The sequence below is a fragment of the Hyperoodon ampullatus genome, assembly GCF_949752795.1.
Source record: "Hyperoodon ampullatus genome assembly, chromosome: X".
Taxonomy (NCBI): Eukaryota; Metazoa; Chordata; class Mammalia; order Artiodactyla; family Ziphiidae; genus Hyperoodon; species Hyperoodon ampullatus.
The window spans coordinates 52,753,957-52,772,398 of NC_136913.1; the positions used below are offsets into that span (position 1 = coordinate 52,753,957).

At 41.0% G+C, this 18,442-nt stretch overlaps 1 protein-coding gene across 4 annotated transcripts in view; it reads right to left on the bottom strand.

Moving 5' to 3' along the window:
* Positions 1–18,442, bottom strand: part of ARHGEF9 (Cdc42 guanine nucleotide exchange factor 9) — a gene marked incomplete at both ends in the record, with an annotated part of 229,194 nt that overhangs the window by 157,735 nt on the left and 53,017 nt on the right. The window lies entirely within an intron of this gene.

The following is an 18,442-nucleotide window of genomic DNA, read 5'->3' on the forward strand; positions in this document are numbered from 1 at the left end:
TGACATTGAACTGTAATACAAAGCTGTATTAATCAAAACAGTATAGTGTTGGCAAAAAAAAGAGCAGACACATGGATTAATGGAACAGGAAGGTTCAGAGATCAACCATGCATATATTGTCAACTAATTTTCAACAAAGGTACCAAGAATATACAACAGGGAAAGGATAGTCTCTTAAATAAAAGGTGCTGGGAAAACTGAATATGCAATGTGAAAGAAAGAAACTGGATTCTTATCTTACATTGTATACAAAAATCATCTCGAAATAAAGAATTAAACATAAGACCTAAACCATGAAACTCCTAGGTGAAAACAGGGGAACATCTCCTTGACACTGGTCTTGGCAATGATATTTTGGAATTTTTTTTCTAATTATTTTATTTTATTTTTTTAAAACATCTTTATTGGAGTATAATTGCTTTACAATGGTGTGTTAGTTTCTGCTTTATAACAAAGTGAATCAGCTATACATATACATATATCCCCAGTATCTCCTCCCTCTTGCTTCTCCCTCCCACCCTCCCTATCCCACCCCTCCAGGTGGTCACAAAGCAACTGTGTTTTTAGTGTCAGGTGCTTTGAGCTGATCTCCCTGTGCTATGTGGCTGCTTCCCACTAGCTATCTATTTTACATTTGGTAGTGTATATATGTCCATGCCACTCTCTCACTTCATCCCAGCTTGGAATTGACACTAACAACACAGGTAACAAAAGCAAAAATAAACAAGTGGGACTACATCAAACTAAAAACTTTCTATACAGCAAAGGAAACAATCAATAAAATAAAAGGTAACCTATGTAATAGGAGAAAATATATCTCATAATGGGTTAATATCCAACATATATAAGTAACTCAATACAACTCAAAGGCAAAACCACAAATAGCCTGATTTTAAAATGGGCATAGAACGTGAATAGATATTTTTCCAAAGAAAACATACAAATGGTCAACAGGTATAAGAAAAAATGCTCAACATCACTAATCATCAGGGAAGTTAAAATCAATACCACGACAAGATATCACCTCACACATGTTAGGAAAGCTATTACCAAAAAGTCAAAAGATAACAAGTGTTGGTAAGGATGTGGAGAAAAGGGAGCCCTTTTGGTGGGAATGTAAATTGGCACAGTCATTATGGAAAACAGATTCGCAGTAACTCAGAAAATTAAGAATAGAACTTCTGGGTATATTTCCAAGGGATACAAAATCCCTATCTCAAAGAGAAATCTGCAGTTCCATGTTCAATACAGCTTTAGTCAAAGTAACCAAGATATGGAAACAATATAAATGTCAGTCGATAGATGAATGGATAAGGAAAATGTGAGATATATATATATATATATATACATATACATATATATATATATATATATATATATATATACTCTCACAGATTTGCTGAGAGTACATCTCAAGTGTTCTTACCAGAAAAAAAAAAGTTAACTATAGGTAATAGTCACTTCACAATGTCTACATACACCAGTACATCATGTTGTACACCTTAAATATATACAATTTTTATTTGTCAAAAATAATTTAAAAAAATATTTAAAATTTTTCAAGTCAAATTAAGTAGATACTCTTAAATGTTTTAAATAGTTTAAATAGTATAGTATTCAACATGTATATATTCAAACCTGAATTTAATAGTATAACTGTTACCAGAAAAACCTAGATGCCTCTGACACCAACTATACTTCCACTCTACCCCTAAGTCTTCTCCTTGAGTTTATTTTCACGGACTCATCACCTGCTTAGACCTTGATAGAATTTAGGTTTGTATTAGTCAAATAGCCACAAAAGGAATACTTGGATCAGTTAAATCAAATCACCCAGAATTTACTTCTAAACTATTGTGTGCAGGGCCCTGTGCCCTGGGGATGGGGAGGTAGGTGGATGAATAACCAACAAGTAATGTGTAGATGTATAGATATTAACTGACTCTGCCAGAACCTTTAGAATTTAGAATTTCACTTTTCTCTGAAATCTACTCATCTCCCAGAAAGGTCACAATATTTGATAGACATTCAGAAAAGCTATTTCAGGGTGGTGACCTGGCAAAATACTAGCTTTGGAGTCAGACGTGTTATGTTGTCTAGGCTATACCACTTGCTACTCTACCGGTAGGGTCTCACCCACTATCTGATCCTGTAGAACTGTACCAGTGCCCCAAATCTGGCCTGCTCCTTGTTTAGGGTTCTCCTGCAATATCTGCCTTGTATTTCTAACCTCTTATAGTTCCTATCCAGGCTGAAGTATTCTCCTGTGGCTACTCATATGCCTCTTCCTTCCTACTACTGAACTACTGAACCACATCCCTTCCTTAACAATCCTCTGCCTTTCACCGGCTGACCTGTGTACAAATGTTATAGAGTCCAGGGGCTGTGGCGAGGGAGGAATGGGGAATGACTGCTAATGGGTATGGGTTTCTTTTGGAGGGTGATGAAAAATTTCTGGAACTAGATAGTGGTGATGGTTTTACAGCATCCTAAATGCACTGAGCTGTACACTTTTAAATGGTATTTTATGTACACTTTAAAATGGTTATGTGTATTTTACGTCAATATTAAAAAGTACAGAGTATTGATTAGAAGGGTTCTTGGAGTTTATCTAGTCTAACCTCTCCATCTTCTAGGGGAGAAAACTGAGACCTGGGAAAGAGAAAGGACTTGACTAAGGTCACAGAACTTAAGCAAGTCATTTTCCTCCTGTATAAGTTTTCATATCTACTATCACACTCTTGTAGGATGGGCTCCAGGTCTAAAGTACTTCTGTACCTCCTCTGTACCTACTTGATGATCATCTGTTGGAGGAATGAATTTATAACTAAGCACTTCATTCTACAGATGAGAAAACCATTATTAGTTCATTGTACACTGCCTGCCTCTGGATTCCCAGTCATCTTATTGGAGCACAGACAACAACTCTATGCTGGACCCACGAATACCAACCACTTGCCATGGCAACAAAGCCACCCTCTGTCTGCAGCCTACTGACACTGCACTCTCCCTACTGGGCTGTACTTTCCCCCAGTGTGTACAGTTGGAAGGGTCCTCACTCATCTCACACCCTCAGCCAATCCCAACACACATGGGAAGGTGAACTTCTAGGACCTGGCCTCAGTTTAAGTTTACCTGACTGTACTGCAACTTCAGGGATACTGCTGGCCCTGTCTCATATGTAACACCATTATTAACTGTGCTCATAACAGTAAGCTATGCTTACCTAATATGTAACTGAATATGGGCATGATTCTACTTCACACATGGGCCTCAGGCCCAAGCTCCACTACCTTAATAAGCTTATCAAAACAACTAAAGAGCTGGACTAATGGGCAGAATTTACAGGTCTAATATTATGGCTCTTTTCTGTAATACATCATACAAAAGATGTATAGCAAAGTGTTCCACTATTTATTCTCTAATAAATGAGGGCTAACTGCTGATGTACAGCTCCAGTAACATTATTATGCCTATTGATAGAAGCCAGAGCAGCCAAAAAAGTATAGTTACATATTTGGCAGGCTCATTAGTTAGCTTTGAGAGTCTGGCAATATCAGCATGTCCACGCTTCCTTGTAGCCCATGTCCTCACACAAGTGGCTGAATGGGGTGGAACAGAGCCTTGAGTGCCCAAATGGTCTCAATGTAGCTAGATACACTTAGGAGTAGCAGGAAGCTGATGCAGGGGACAGGACGAAAGCCCAGAGGCCTGGAGAACAATAGAGGCTTAGCAGACCTCATCTCACGCTTCAGAACTCTGAAAGGCTGCAGATAGAGTAGAGGGTCAGTGTATTCCCAGGGGATGGGGGGTATAACAAGGACATTACTTCTACTATTAATACTGAATGTTTGCTACTAATATCATGAATATTATTATTGAGTACTTCCTAATGTGTCAGAACCTACTATCAGTACTTTTCTTGCATTAATTCTGTTTAGTTCTCACAACAACTTAATGAGGTAGATACTATTATATCATCAAATTACAGATGAGGTCACTGAAACACAGAAAGTACATGTGACTTGCCCATAACTACATTACTGTTAATAAATGGGAAGGCTATGATTTTAATCCAGAAAGATTATCTGCAGAGCTAGTGCTCTTAGCCACTTATACCTTCTCATGAGTAGGAGTTCTAGCAAGACAGATTTCAGTTCAACCTAAGGACAAACTCTCTCAGAACTGTCCTGAACTACAACCAGTGGTCTGAAGATGTAGGAAGCCACCTAACAGTGGAGGTATAAAAGCAGAGACTGAATGACCACTTGGGAAGCAGGGATATTTTAGGCGCATTCAAACATCAGCAAGGAGGCTGAACTAGATGACTTTTAAAATCTCCCCAAGACCTAAAATTTCCTGGCTATTTGAGTCAACAACAACTGCTCACAGGCCATTTTAAGAAGAATCAACAAATCCAGGCCTTTTGGCTGGATCCAATCCAACAAAGACCAATCAAACACAAACTTAAGCCAGAATGGCCTTCCTTATGCAGGGCCCAGGGCCAATGGACTAAGGGTCACAGAGAATGACTCTTAGAGCCTTAATAAAAACAATACACTGATAACATACTGATGCTGAAGGCTTTTCATTGATGATCCATGTTAGCAAATAAAAGGCTCATAAGACATATTATTAGTACAAGTGAGATTCAGGGAGAGTATTTATGCTGTTTAAAAGAAAATCCTGTTTAAAAGCATCTTCAAACAGAGCAAAAACTCCTAGTAGGCAATGTGGTGTCACAGAAACAACATTGAGCTAACAACCTGAAGGGCTAATTTATAGATCTGGTTCTGCTCTGCAACTTTAGCTTGCTACAGAACCTTAGATAGGTCATGTCCCATCTTGGAGCCTCAGTTCCCTCATCTCCTGTCTGCAATGGGGATGAGAAGGGCTAATGATGAGAGGCTTTTGTGAGACAGGATATGTCAAGTGATTTCATAAAGGTTTAAAGAAAGTCCTTAACTAATGAAAGAAATTATCATAAAAAACAGGTTTCTTCATTATGACATCTGTTTAGCTAGTAAAAGTAATGAGAGGATGTGATTCCAGGCTGGGGAAATATTCTTTTTAATTGAGCTTTGCTAGAACTGTGGAGAGTCTGGTAGTAAGGAGGGGCTCAAAAAACACTTGGTTGTAATAGCAGTAATGCTGAGAGTGATGAAAATACTTCCAGACTTTCTTTCCCTTTCCCTTTCCCTCCCTTCCCTCTCCTTCCCTCCTCTTCCCTCCCCCCTGGGCTCACTCTACTCCTTCATCCCCCACCCTCTGTCCCTGTCATGATTCAGTTCCTATCTTGTATTTAGCGAAGGCAAGAAAGCTGATGAAGTTATTTTACTGTTTAGGGGCAATTTCATCTTCTAGGTCTTCTGCTGCTGGGCGGGGGGCAGTGGGTGGGGGGTTGTGAAGTGGTGGTGGTGGAAGGAAAGGAGAGGTAGGAAAGTTAGTTACCCCAAATGTCTTCTTCAACTATTTTTAACAAAGAACTCCAGGCCCCCACCACCTCAAATGGATTTCTCCTTGTATAATTGCATCTTCTACCAGCAAAGAGGGGAAAAAAGCGAAGTGAAACAAGAAAACTGGTCATTCATGAGGTAGAAAAGTCCTTCCTTTCACCTTTAAGGAAGTCACTTGAAATTATGATAGGCTTTGGTTTTGCCTTCTCCAGCACCATCCCTACAGAAGGATCAAGGGGAAAGCACCTTAGATGTGCCACTTTAGATGTTCTGTTATATAAAATATCCTACCTTCAGCTTTCCTCTCAATGCCTTAATACCTCATCCAAAGACAGCCATGTCAGTCCAATGTCTTATGTGAGGAAACAGAAATTAATCTAAATGAATCTGCCTGTCAGCTCTAGTTGTTTCTGTTCCAAAGCTGGAGGGTTGTATTTGTGGATGGGGTAGGGGAATGAGGCAGGGAATAGTCTCCAATCTGCCCCAATCAAGAAAGAGAAATGGAGGCTAGAAGTAAAGCTCTTGGAAAAATAATAAAGTCCAAATGGAAGAGAATGGTTTGGTCAGTTGCCCCTATGTTATATAACTCCATTGGATGGCATCTCATGACTATTGAGTATTCTGAGTTCAGTCAGTCAATGCAAGAACATAAGGGAGGCAGCCCCATCTTGAACCAGTAAGTGCTGCCCAGGGGTCAGAGTTCCAGCTCTTTGAGGCTGGCAGAGATTCAGTGCTCACCCTAGTCCTGGCATATTGTGGTCCCAACCCAGCCTGCACCTGAGTTTGGTACTTACTTGGGACAGCAGCTCACCTGACCAGATGCACTGCTCTGGAGAACAAGTTGTTTCAATAACTGAAGATTGGTAAGACCAAGTAAGAGAAGTGAAGATAAGAGAGAAACAGGTACACTCTAAAGCCAAACTTGGTATACTTGGAGATTTCACAGCTACTCTAAGATGTTTCCAGATCCCTCTGAGGAGGTCAAGTAAGGGAAAGGCTGGCCCTTGCAGAGTCATAAAGAGGTCTGCAGACTAGCAGCCTAGATAATATTGCCAACAAACCTGGTTCTTAGCCAGGGGGTACTTTGACCTTAGGCCAGTCCGGAAACTTGCCATCAGTAAGTAGGATCTAAGAATCCTGTCATCTTGGAACTGGAACTGGAGGACAAATAAGAGCCAAAAGAGAACTGCCAGGGCCAAGCTATCATGAGCATGTGGCCTTGACAGTACCAGGGTCATTCCTTTGCTCGGTAGCTTCCTTCTTCACTGATCTGACCCTCTGCCTTACTTGTGGTCTCTCCCCTTCAAGAAAGCCAACCCAATCTTCAAGCTTCCCTCAGGGTAAAAGCAAGTCTAATCTCTCATGGGGGCATAGACTTCAGAGTTGCTAAAGTCCTTTCACATGAACTAGCTCTTTTGAGCCCCACAATGGTCATGGGGAATGCAGAAGGCACTGGATTGTGAGCCCCAAGAAGCTCAGGCTTTAGGTACTACTCTGAGTGACCTGGGTCTCTGGAGAAGATAGTCTCTCTTTGTTCTGGTTTTCAGCTATAACCTCTCTGCCCTGCTCTACTAGCCTTAGAACTTTCTATATGAGAGAGGGAAAATTGTGCCATATCAAACTGTAGCATGCTATTCAAAACTCAGGGTCCGATATTTAAGGAATATCAGGGCTCACTGCCCCATTTTACAGGTGAGAAAAATAAAACGTTCGAAGATATGAAGAAATTATTTTAAAGATCACACTGCTCACAAGTACTTGGATATAAGATGCAAAGTCAGTTCTATCTGATTCTCAGGCCAGTACCCTAGAATTCAAAATACTTCCTAAGGGGCATGAAGTCCCTGTGGAGCACCAGCTAGCTCCAAGCAAATGGAGGTGCTAAGTACGTATGTTTGCAGCTCTCCCTTTCCACTGTATTTTGTGTTTCTTTCCACCTTTTTCCCCCATCTACCATTTTTTTGTTTGTTTGTTTTTGGGTTTTGGTTTCGCTTACTTCATTTCCTTGCCTCCTTCATGGTCCCTTCTCTCCTCCAAATCATTCTCAGGCAAAAGTTTGATATCAATCATTAACACTTCAGTATGAATAGGCTGAAGCCTTCTCCTCTCTTCTCTGGAGTCTGGATCCTAAAGCAAAGTTGTAATTATAAAATGAAAGGCGATTAATTGGGTTATTTGTTTTTTGATATTGGATTAATCACCAAAATATGCAAACAGCTCATGCAGCTCAATATCAAAAAACAAATAACCCAGTTAAAAAATGGGTGGGGGCTTCCCTGGGGGTGCAGTGGTTGAGAGTCCGCCTGCCGATGCAGGGGACACAGGTTTGTGCCCCGGTCCAGGAGGATCTCACATGCCACGGAGCGGCTGGGCCCGTGAGCCATGGCCGCTGAGCCTGCGCGTCTGGAGCCTGTGCTCCACAACTGGAGAGGCCGCAGCAGTGAGAGGCCCGCGTACCGCAAAAAAAAAAAAAAATGGTTGGAAGATCTAAATAGACATTTCTCTAAAGAAGACATACAGATGGCCAAAAAGCATGTGAAAAGATGCTCAACATCGCTAATTATTAGAGAAATGCAAATCAAAACTACAATGAGGTACTACCTCACACCAGTAAGAGTTGCTATCATCCAAAAATCTACAAACAAAAAATGCTGGAGAGGGTGTGGAGAAAAGGCAACCTTCTTGCACTGTTGGTGGGAATGTAAATTGATACAGCCACTATGGAGAACAGTATGGAGCTTCCTTAAAAAACTAAAAATAGAACTACCATATGACCCAGAAATCCCACTCCTGGGCATATACCATAATTCAGAAAGATTCATGCACCCCAGTGTTCATTGCAGCAATATTTACACTAGCCAGGATATGGAAACAACCTAAATGTCCATCAATAGACGAATGGATAAAGAAGATGTGGTACATATATACAGTGCAATACTACTCAGCCAAAAAAAAAAGAACAAAATAATGCCATTTGCAGCCACATGGATTGACCTAGAGATTCTCATACTGAGTGAAGTAAGTCAGACAGAAAAAGACAAATATCATATGATATTGCTTATATGTGGAATCTAAAAAAAAGGGGTACAAATGAACTTATTTACAAAACAGAAGTAGAGTCATAGATGTAGAAAACTTATGGTTACCAGGGGATGAGGGGAGAGGGATAAATTGGGAGATTGGGATTGACATATACACACTCCTATATATAAAATAGAAGAACCTGCTGTATAGCAGAGGGAACTCTATTCAATACTCTGTAATAGCCTATATGGGAAAATGATCTACAAAAAAAGAGTAAATATATGTATATGTATAACTGATTCACTTTGCTGTATACCTGAAACTAACACAACATCATAAATCAACTATACTCCAATAAAAATTTTAAAAATTTAAAAAACTAAAATAAAATGTAAGGCTCTGATTCCTAATAAAGAGCATCCTGGCTTTAGAGAAATAGTGGGAGAGACATATTTAAGGAGATGAGCCTGGGGCCTGGATATTTACACCTCAGGAATCTCCCTACTCAATTGACACAGGTAGCTCTGTAGAGATCAAAAACAAACTGTCCCTTAGAGTGTAGCTGCTCAAAGGACAGGAGGACACAGCTTCTGAGCTGAACTGCTTCTTCACACAACCTTGTGTCATCTTCCTGGTGGTACCCACTGGCTGGTGCCTCACAGAAACAGCCTTCCCACCTGGGGATGGGGTGTTACCACCCTCTACTCAATAGCTGTAGTGCAAAGCCAAATCCTTTCTTCTCCACTGGAAAGCTCCATCAAACCAATTTGATATACTATTCTAACTGGATGCAGGCACTTAAACACAGATGATCTTGGTTATAGAATCATGGAAGAAGCTCAAACTGGTGAAGACAGGGCCTTTAGAAACCACCTGGTCCAACTCCCTGAATTGTTAGTTGAGACAGAGGCCCAGAAAAGAAAGGTCCCTGCCTGACATCCCCGAGAGAATAAGCAGCAGAGCTGGCCCTTAAACTCAGATCTCTGACTTCCCAGCCCAATGTCCCTGCTACCTTCACTGTGTTCTTGTGTGGTAATCTCTCAAGTGTTTCCTCTCTCTATCCCCAAGGAGCCCTATCATTCCCTATTCCTCCACAGAGAAGTCCTCCTGTTCAACACACACAAACTGATCTTTGATACACCTACATAGCACATTTCCAATAGAGAAGGGCTGCCCAATCTTAAAAGGCTAGAAAAATTTCTGGCCAAAGCTCCCTATTCATATGCTTCTCCTGCCCTCTTAGCATCATTCACCTACTCTTTCACTCTTCTAAGGCAAAAGCCTCAACAAAGGTCACCTTGCAACTCAGATCTCACTGGATCTGAGTTCTAACCCTAGTCAAGGCAAGGGGAGGATAGTTTTAGGTACCCTAACCTAAGTACTGACATGCTCAACTGATCAGTCCAGTCCACCATACTCAGAGAATACCATTCTCAGTGAGGGAGGCTGGTTTCTTGCTTAAGGCCCTGGCCTACTTTGCTTTGTCCCTGTCCTATTGTAGAAGAGAAAATGTCTCTGAAAGGCAATGGTACCTATTTGTATTTAGGCCAGGAGGTTTCAGACTCCATTGCTGGTGGGATCTCTAACAGGAATGGTACACACAAGGCCTGAGTCCTCAGACCCTTTGCCCTGTGGCTCATATCCTAGAGATTGGCAACCAGTCTTCATGTCCTCCAGAAATGACCACCCTGAGTTAATCTGAGGGATCAAACCCATTCTGGGAACAGAATTAAAGCAAAAAATGTCAATTCTCTCATTCAGCACTAAGGCATTCCCAAATCAAGTTCTTCAGAGAAGACTCACTTCTGAAAACCAAAAAAGAGACCCAGGGGCATCTGAGTATGGTTTTTATGGTGAGTCTCTAATAAGCAGGACAAGGTTCCTGGGAGGAGGCCTCTCGAGATGCCAGACACCCTCAGCCCTTGTCTACCTGGCTCAAGGATATAACTTTGCTAAGTGCTGGACAGTCACTTTTGTTCAAAGATTAGTAAATACTGGTAAGGAGATAGTAACAGCAGTAGTAATAATAAGAAGAAAAAGATAAGAGGTTTACCCTGACTCATAATTACATCTATAATGACAGAAAAAGAAATATATACATATACAAATATACATATACACAATTATCATGATTTTCCAAAATTTCATACTTCCCAAAGAGCCTCAGAAACAGACCTTATCTCCAAGCACTCAATCAGTCATGGTCTTTCTCTCCTCAAGTCATCAAGATTACCAAGATAGTGTAGACATGGTACCAGGGAGGCCCAAACTGATCCTTAAATGAACCTAGGGGTTAGCTACACAGAGAAAAACAGACCCTAGGCCTCAGATCATAGTCTTAAACTCAGGCAGCCAACCAAATTTCCAATTCATGTTATGGATCAACAGCAAGGCCTTGGAAGGAAAGCTCCATCATGAAGGGAACAATTCAGAGTGACTTCTACTGGTGCCAGCTCTTAAATATCATCTGCCTAGTGCAAAAAGCAACATGTTTCAAGAAGTTGGCTTAGACTACAACATAAGGGCTAACAGCTTTAATCAAGGAAGTAGTTTAGGCTTTGCTGACAGATGCCCGCCAGGTTCGCCAAAGTCCAGGATAATTTAATTATAATCCTGCCTGGAGTCTGGGGGATAGACTATATGACCCTCATGGTTGTTTTCAATTTGGGGATTCTGAGAGAGACCTACAGGGTGACCTACTTGAATATGGAGGAAATCACCTGGGTCAGGCACCAGCCAGATTTAAGGTTATCTCTGAGCTGGGTGACTCCATATTAAAAAAAAAAAAATTCCCCACCAATTAGACAAAGGATGTACTGGATAATGTCATCCAAAGTGTGTACATAGTGAGAAGCCATTAAGATGGATCATGTGAATGCAAATGAGTGCTAATAATGCCATTTGAAACTCTAGTATGAAGGGGAGAAATTTCTACAATCCAGGGAGAAAGGTCCTCCCTGCTAATGTCATCCTCAATTCACAGATCCTGTAATGAGTCAACTCTAGCATCACAAATAAGACTTTCTGCATAGATGGTTAAGGCTAGAGGTCTTTGTCCACCTGGAGCTTGAATGGATAAACAAAGGCTGGCATGTCTGAACTCATCTCAAGAAATCAAAACACAGTTGCCATTAGCCTGAAATGGGAGGTAGGTCCTCAAGTGTTAACAGTCTTGTTAGCAGCCCATGCATACCTTTTCCTGACTGTTCTATAGCCCAGAAAGCACAGGATTAAGATTCAGCAGGGGGTAACATCACTAAAAGTGGCAGATTAGGATGCACAAAGAATCAGGCCCTCTACTGAAACAACCTTTAGCTGACAAAGACTGACAGACCAAGTTTTTCAGAATTCTGGAATCTAATCCAAAACTTACAGGAACCAAGGAACCCTTTTATAAAAAAAATGTTATTGGAGTATAGTTGATTTACAATGTTGTGTTAGTTTCAAGTATACAGCAAAGTTCATCAGTTATACATATACATGCATCCACTCTGTTTTAGATTCTTTTCCCATATAGGTCATTACAGAGTATTGAGTAGAGTTCCCTGTGCTATATGGTAGGTCCTTATTAGTTATCTGTTTTATATATAGCAGTGTGTATATGTCAATCCCAATCTTCCAATTTATCCCTCTTGATGCAGAAAAGAATGGCTAAAATTTGGTAAGAGAATTTTGAAGCATTTTTGCTAATTTGTCTACCATTCCTGATTCCCCAGCAGCTAAGAGAAAGGTGGCCCACATTCCTCCTGCAGGTTGCTGATGCCAAGGGACTAAAGACCTTGTTCTTAAAATGTTGTGGCTGTGTGTTTTGATCTGTTTGGTCCTTGAGGGCTAGGCACAGAGACTGGCCTTTTTCTCGTACCCCTACCCCCTAAGGCTAAAGTGGCTTTAGAGGTTGTGACTGCCTCTGTTGAAAGACTTAAAGACATACACTGCCAATGTCCACTCAGGGCAAGGGATGATAGAAGGGGCAAGCAGCAAATGAATCCAATACCACAGGGAGGAAGAGACTGAGGAAAAAATTTCTTGGGAGAATAAAGACTTAGAAGGGTCACTGTGCGTACCGAGGAAGTCAGAGTGCAACACACATGCCCTGGACCAGATACATGCTCAGAAAAAGCCTGAGCAGATTGTAGGCTTGCACTTCTGGAGGATCTGCAGGTTCCAAGAAATCAGGAGAGTAGGAGAAGAAGACTAAGGCAGAGTTGTGGGCAGCCTGGATTAGTGTTGAAGGAATGCCCCAGCTCTGAGCCAAGTTGCAAAGACCAGGATAGTAGTTTGTTTGTTTTGGCTCCAAGTATTTAAAAGCAATCTCTGTCAGGTCACTGGCTGACCAATGACATAATGGAACAGAGATTTCCATGACCACACATGACAAAGAATGCAGTCTTTGCGAAAAAAAAGCAAAAAACAAAAGATTTGGAAAAGTCACTAAACAAATGGACAACTGTATCCCTCAACAAACAACAGCAACAAACTCTGGGGAAGGAGGAGAATCTTATTTCCAGAGTTATCACACTATAATATTCAAAATGCCCAGTTTTCAACAAAAAATTACAAGGCATACAAAGAAACAGGAAATTATGGCCCATTCATAGGAAAACAGTAAACTGACAGAAACCATACCTGAAGAAGTCCAGACATTGTACTTACTAGACAAAGACTCTAAATCACCTGTCTTAAGTAAGATTCAGGAGGCCTGGGTTCAAGTCCTAGCTTTGTCACTAATTCCCTACATGAGTGAGAAAGTCAATTGCATTCTATGAGCCTATGTTTCCTCAGGATTTATAAAATGAAGAAATTAGGATGAGCAGTGGTCACAGGCTGGGGTTACAATTTAGACTGCTGATATGTTCAGTTTATTCTTCACAGTGTTTCTTTTAAAAATGTGAATTGGGCTTCCCTGGTGGCGCAGTGGTTGAGAGTCCACCTGCCGATGCAGGGGACGTGGGTTCGTGCCCCAGTCCGGGAGGATCCCACATGCCGCGGAGCGGCTGGGCCCGTGAGCCATGGCCGCTGGGCCTGCGCGTCCGGAGTCTGTGCTCCGCAACGGGAGAGGCCACAGCCGTGAGAGGCCCACACACCGCAAAAAAAAAAAAAAAAAAAAAAAAAAAATGTGAATTACTGGTCAACAGTTTAAAAATATGAATAAAATCCAATTCCTGGCTTTTCTTGAAAAATCTGGAAGATCTGAGTTCACTGGACTTCCCTACTTCCTATAACCTATTCCACCAATGAGAACTATCCAAGTCACTTTTGCTCCCTTTATATAGGGCATAGATTTCCCAGTTGGATACAGGCTCCCACTTAACCCTAGTACCAGACTGCTTTACTCATGTAAGTTACCTGCCTGGCCCTGTAAACATCTAAGTCAGCTACTCCTGGCCAAGATGGGTCTTTCCAGCTGTAAATCTACTGTGAGTCTAGGGTTTCATACAGGTGAAAAACTTTCCCCAAGTGCAACCAAAAAGAGACACTATATAATTAAAAGCCAAGTAACATTCTGGAGCAGTGGGCTTCTCTATGAACAGTAGAGGTTTAATTTCTGTTACATCTGATCTGTACAACTGTAAGGAATGATGGTAATGACCTGATTAGCTCATTCTTTCATCTCCTGAATCCATGTAGTCCAGAAACCAGGGAAATCTAGAATTTAAAGAAACAAGGACAATACGTTCTGATGGCATCTGAATAGGCTCTTTATTTTCTGAACAAACCCATGTTTTGTCCCTCAGGCCTCACCTACCACTAACAATAGCAGGTTGTCATGTATTCTGTACAGAGCCTGCCCTCAAGTGGACAGTAAGCTGTCCCCAGGCCATGGCCCAAAGTCAGAACAAAGGCCAATTTTTACATGGTGATAAAAGAAATAGACCTGAATGATTTGGAGTTAGGGCCCAGCATGCAAAAGGAGGGCCACCACAGGGATGGGATTTTCTACTTAGAGATACAATCATATCCCAGCAGTCTGCTCTCAGCTCCCAGAGGGGAAACTGGCCCAGAAAGCAGCTGAGGATGTCAACAGTTAGATGTGAGGACTAATGTTCAGCAAGCTGTAATTCACTTAACCTGACCAATTGCTGGGAAGGTAAATCAACTCCTGCATTGCTCTTGTGAAGTCATATTCCCAGTACAGAAGAAAGAGACTTTGAGAACACACACACATACATGTATATACATACAAAATGAAATTCTGAACAACAGGAGAGGCAGATATTTGACTGAATAGAAGATACATAAACCCAGCAATTTCTTGTACAGTAGCCAAAGTGGTATCACACTTCCTATTTACAGGTATCCAGCATACCTCAGGTTACAAAGGATTTTTATAAGACTTAATTATCCCCATTTTACAAGGAGGAAAACTGGGCTTCAAAGATGTACAGGAAGCTGCTCAAGCTGCATACTCAGCAGACTGAGGTAAGAATCTGGGTTTCTCAGATTCCACATTGGTTTTAAACCTGATTAACAACATGTATGGCTAGCTGGGATAGAACAGCATTAAGCACCCTGGATTATCCAGCGTAGGGCTGGGATATTTACACAGCAATGAGTCTTCCAGATAGGAAATGGAGATGCTCCACTATGTCAGTGACCAATTTGGTCCAGTGATCCACAAAGGTGTCCGGTTTGTATAGAGTTAGGAGGAAAGTCTTTTCTTTGCCATTATACTTTCATGTTATATGCCAAATAACCTAAGGATGATATTCTCAAGGAGCTACTGAATCTTAGCTCAGGATGAGTCTGGATAAACAAGGGAACTATACAACATATAGGTACAGCATCTCAGGAAACCACCTATCTACCTACCAATAACATCAGTACTAATAAACATTCAACAGTTCAGTGTGACTCATTGTTATGTCCTACCGAGACATTGTCAGAGCTTGAATAGATTCTAGAGAATGCTTCATAGGTGAAGGAGAAACTAAAAGCCAATGATCATATGTCAAATGTTTGAGAGAGCCAAATTAGAACTCAGGTCTCTCATTTTCTAATATACTTAGCACTGCTTGCACAATACCATTCTACCCTCAACCAAAATCAGCGTAGAAGAATGGAAATAGCAATTCTACTTTTAAATACCTACTAGAAAAGAGCCTACATAACTTCCATCATTCAGTTCCTTGAGGAGCACACAATCTTACCAGAAATGTAAACCTACACATAAATGCTCATTCATGAGAATTGAAAGGTCTAACTTGGAGTCAATTTTCACATCATTCATGCAACAGTCTAAACCCATTTCTTTTTACTGGTGACACCACAACAGCTGGCCACTAAGGTTGCATGGTACTCTCCTTTAGAGATCTGAAGACCATTCAACTATTACTTAAAAAAAAAGGTTTGCAATGATCAAATGCTCATTCTGAATACAATCTGAGGCAACATGGAATGCTATTTTAGTTTCTCAAAGAATAAACACTGGTAAAATAGAATAGAATAGAATAGAATATTGGAGCTGGTATAATAGAATATTGGAGCTCTAACTTATGATGTAGGCTCTGTCATTAACGTTCCTGGTCTACTGTCACAGTCATCAGTCTCGATATGTGCTATCTGATACAGTAGCAACTAGCCACTTATGGCTAATGAACACTTGAAATGTGACCAGTGTGAATTGAGATGTGTATAGAATACACATCAGATTTCAAAGACTTAGTAAAATATATTATTAAAAAATATATAATGATAATATATGATATTGTATCATAATATTTTAGATATATTAGGTTAAATAAAATACATTAAATTAATTTCACTGTATCTTTTAAACTTTTTTTAATGTGGCTACTAGAAATTTTTAAATTATATTTGAGGTTTGCATTTGTAGCTCACATTATATTTCTTTTCTTAAAAAATATTTATTTATTTATTTATTTTATTTGGCTGTGTGGGTCTTAGTTGCAGCATGCAGGATCTTCATTGTGGCATGTGGGATCTTTAGTTGCAGCATGAGGGCTCTTAGCTGCAGCATGTGGGATCTAAATTCTGTGACCAGAGATCAAACCCAGGCCCCTGAATTGGTAGCACAGAGTCTTAACCACTGGACCAGCAGGGAAGTCCCTCACATTATATTTCTATTGGACTGTACTGGCCTAGGCCAAATCGTTCTCAACATCAAAGACTCTGATTTAACTAGCCTAGAGCCTGGGTTTTAGTGTTTGGGTTTTTTTTTTTTTAAGATACCCAAGTGAATTAGTTCATTGTGCAGCCAGGATTGAGAACCACTAGGCTAGACTCTATACTATGCATGCCTGGCCCAGCCAGTGGTTTTCTCAAAGGTCAGCTTCAGCCCATCCAACAGGCTGCTGGGGCTGTGTGCTTGGAGAAACACTCCTCCTGGGTTGGATGTAGGAAAATCAATGCCAGTTCATTGATATTCTGAAGCTTGATTCTGTTATTCACCTCCTGGGGTCATTCTGCCTTGCTCAATATTTTGTCCCACCCCTTGAATTACAGTTTATTATAAAAATGACATTTCACTGTAGGTGAAATACATGCAGATTTGGGTGATTTTGTCACTGGGTGCAGTTTAATCCTTCTTTTAAAGGGGGGGCTGTCAGCCTAAGACACACAACCTGTCTGTGTACGGTGTCTCATGTTAGTTCCAAAGGCCCATGGTTATTGATGTGTTCTTTCTAACTACCCCCTTTCTAACTACCCTGATGAACTGGGACCAGTTCATCAACCAACAAAGCTGAGCTGGGACACACAGCATGTGGAAACTCTGATAGAAGACTCCATATAGGTAGAGGAGAAAGGACTGGATATTTCATTAAGAAATTCTCAGGATAGAGGGGATGAGAGGCTATTTTGTCTACCTCCTTGCTTCTGAGCAGTGCCCTCACCTAAACTGCTCTAACTGGATAACAGTGCTTCCTACATTTGCAGCCCTCCAAGGAAGGAGGCCTCTTTCAACCACTATGACCAGCCTTGATACATAGACCTTATTGGAGTTAATAAGGTGGAGGTGGTGGTGGTGATGACGAGGATAATGATGATGATAAAGCAAGTTACAATTTGCTAAGTACCCAGTATGTGCCAAGCACTGTGTCGGATTCTTTACTCACATAATGATCTCATTTAATCCTCATAAAAAGTCTGCTATTCCTATTTTTCAGATGAGGAAATAAGGCTCAGGAAAGATAAAAGTCTTGCCAAAAGCCATAGAGCTAGGAGGTAGTAAAGCTGAAACTGCATCTGCATCTCAGATTATCTGATTCCAAGTGCCCTGCTCCTTCCTTCATGTCACGCTTCTATCCTTCTTATCCTGAGACCCTTCATTCTCCAAGGGCCCAAGCCACTCTGATCTTTTGTTTGGGGTCAGGACTTCAGTCTTATATTACAAAAGAAACTAACAAAAGATGATAGGCTGTGGTAAGGATGGTCATAAGTCATCCTGATGTGGCTTTGGTACTTGTATTGCCACAAATCTGTTTTAACGTACAGTATTTAATTCACTGTGATATCTCCTGTCGTGAAATAATTGCCAACACCATTTTGCATATGGGGAAAATCAGAGTTCACAATTGCCAAACAGCTGATTCTAGCTCATAACTCCAAGGACGGCCAAGAGCTGGAACACCAGGCCAATGTTCTTTCCCCATTAGCATCCTGCTAATGGGTGACCCAGAGGAAGTGGAAATTGCTAAGGAGCCCCTTCCCAAGAACCCCTTCTTTTAACGGCCAGGTTTTTCATGGTACAATGTCAAAGGGGCCAAGGTCTTGCCAGCACTATCAAGCTGCCTGCTTCCCACCCTGGACACATCTTAGTTCCCAGCCACCTTGCAAAAAGTAAAATTTGCAATGAGTAAACTCCAACCCCTGGGAGGGTAGGGAGCCCAGACTCTTACATTCACAGCTGTAGACAATCATAAGACAACACACAGGGGTGTTCACACATCCCTAAATGAGAGAAAGGAGGCAAAGGAAGCAGAGAGGAGTGGGGAGGGGAGAAA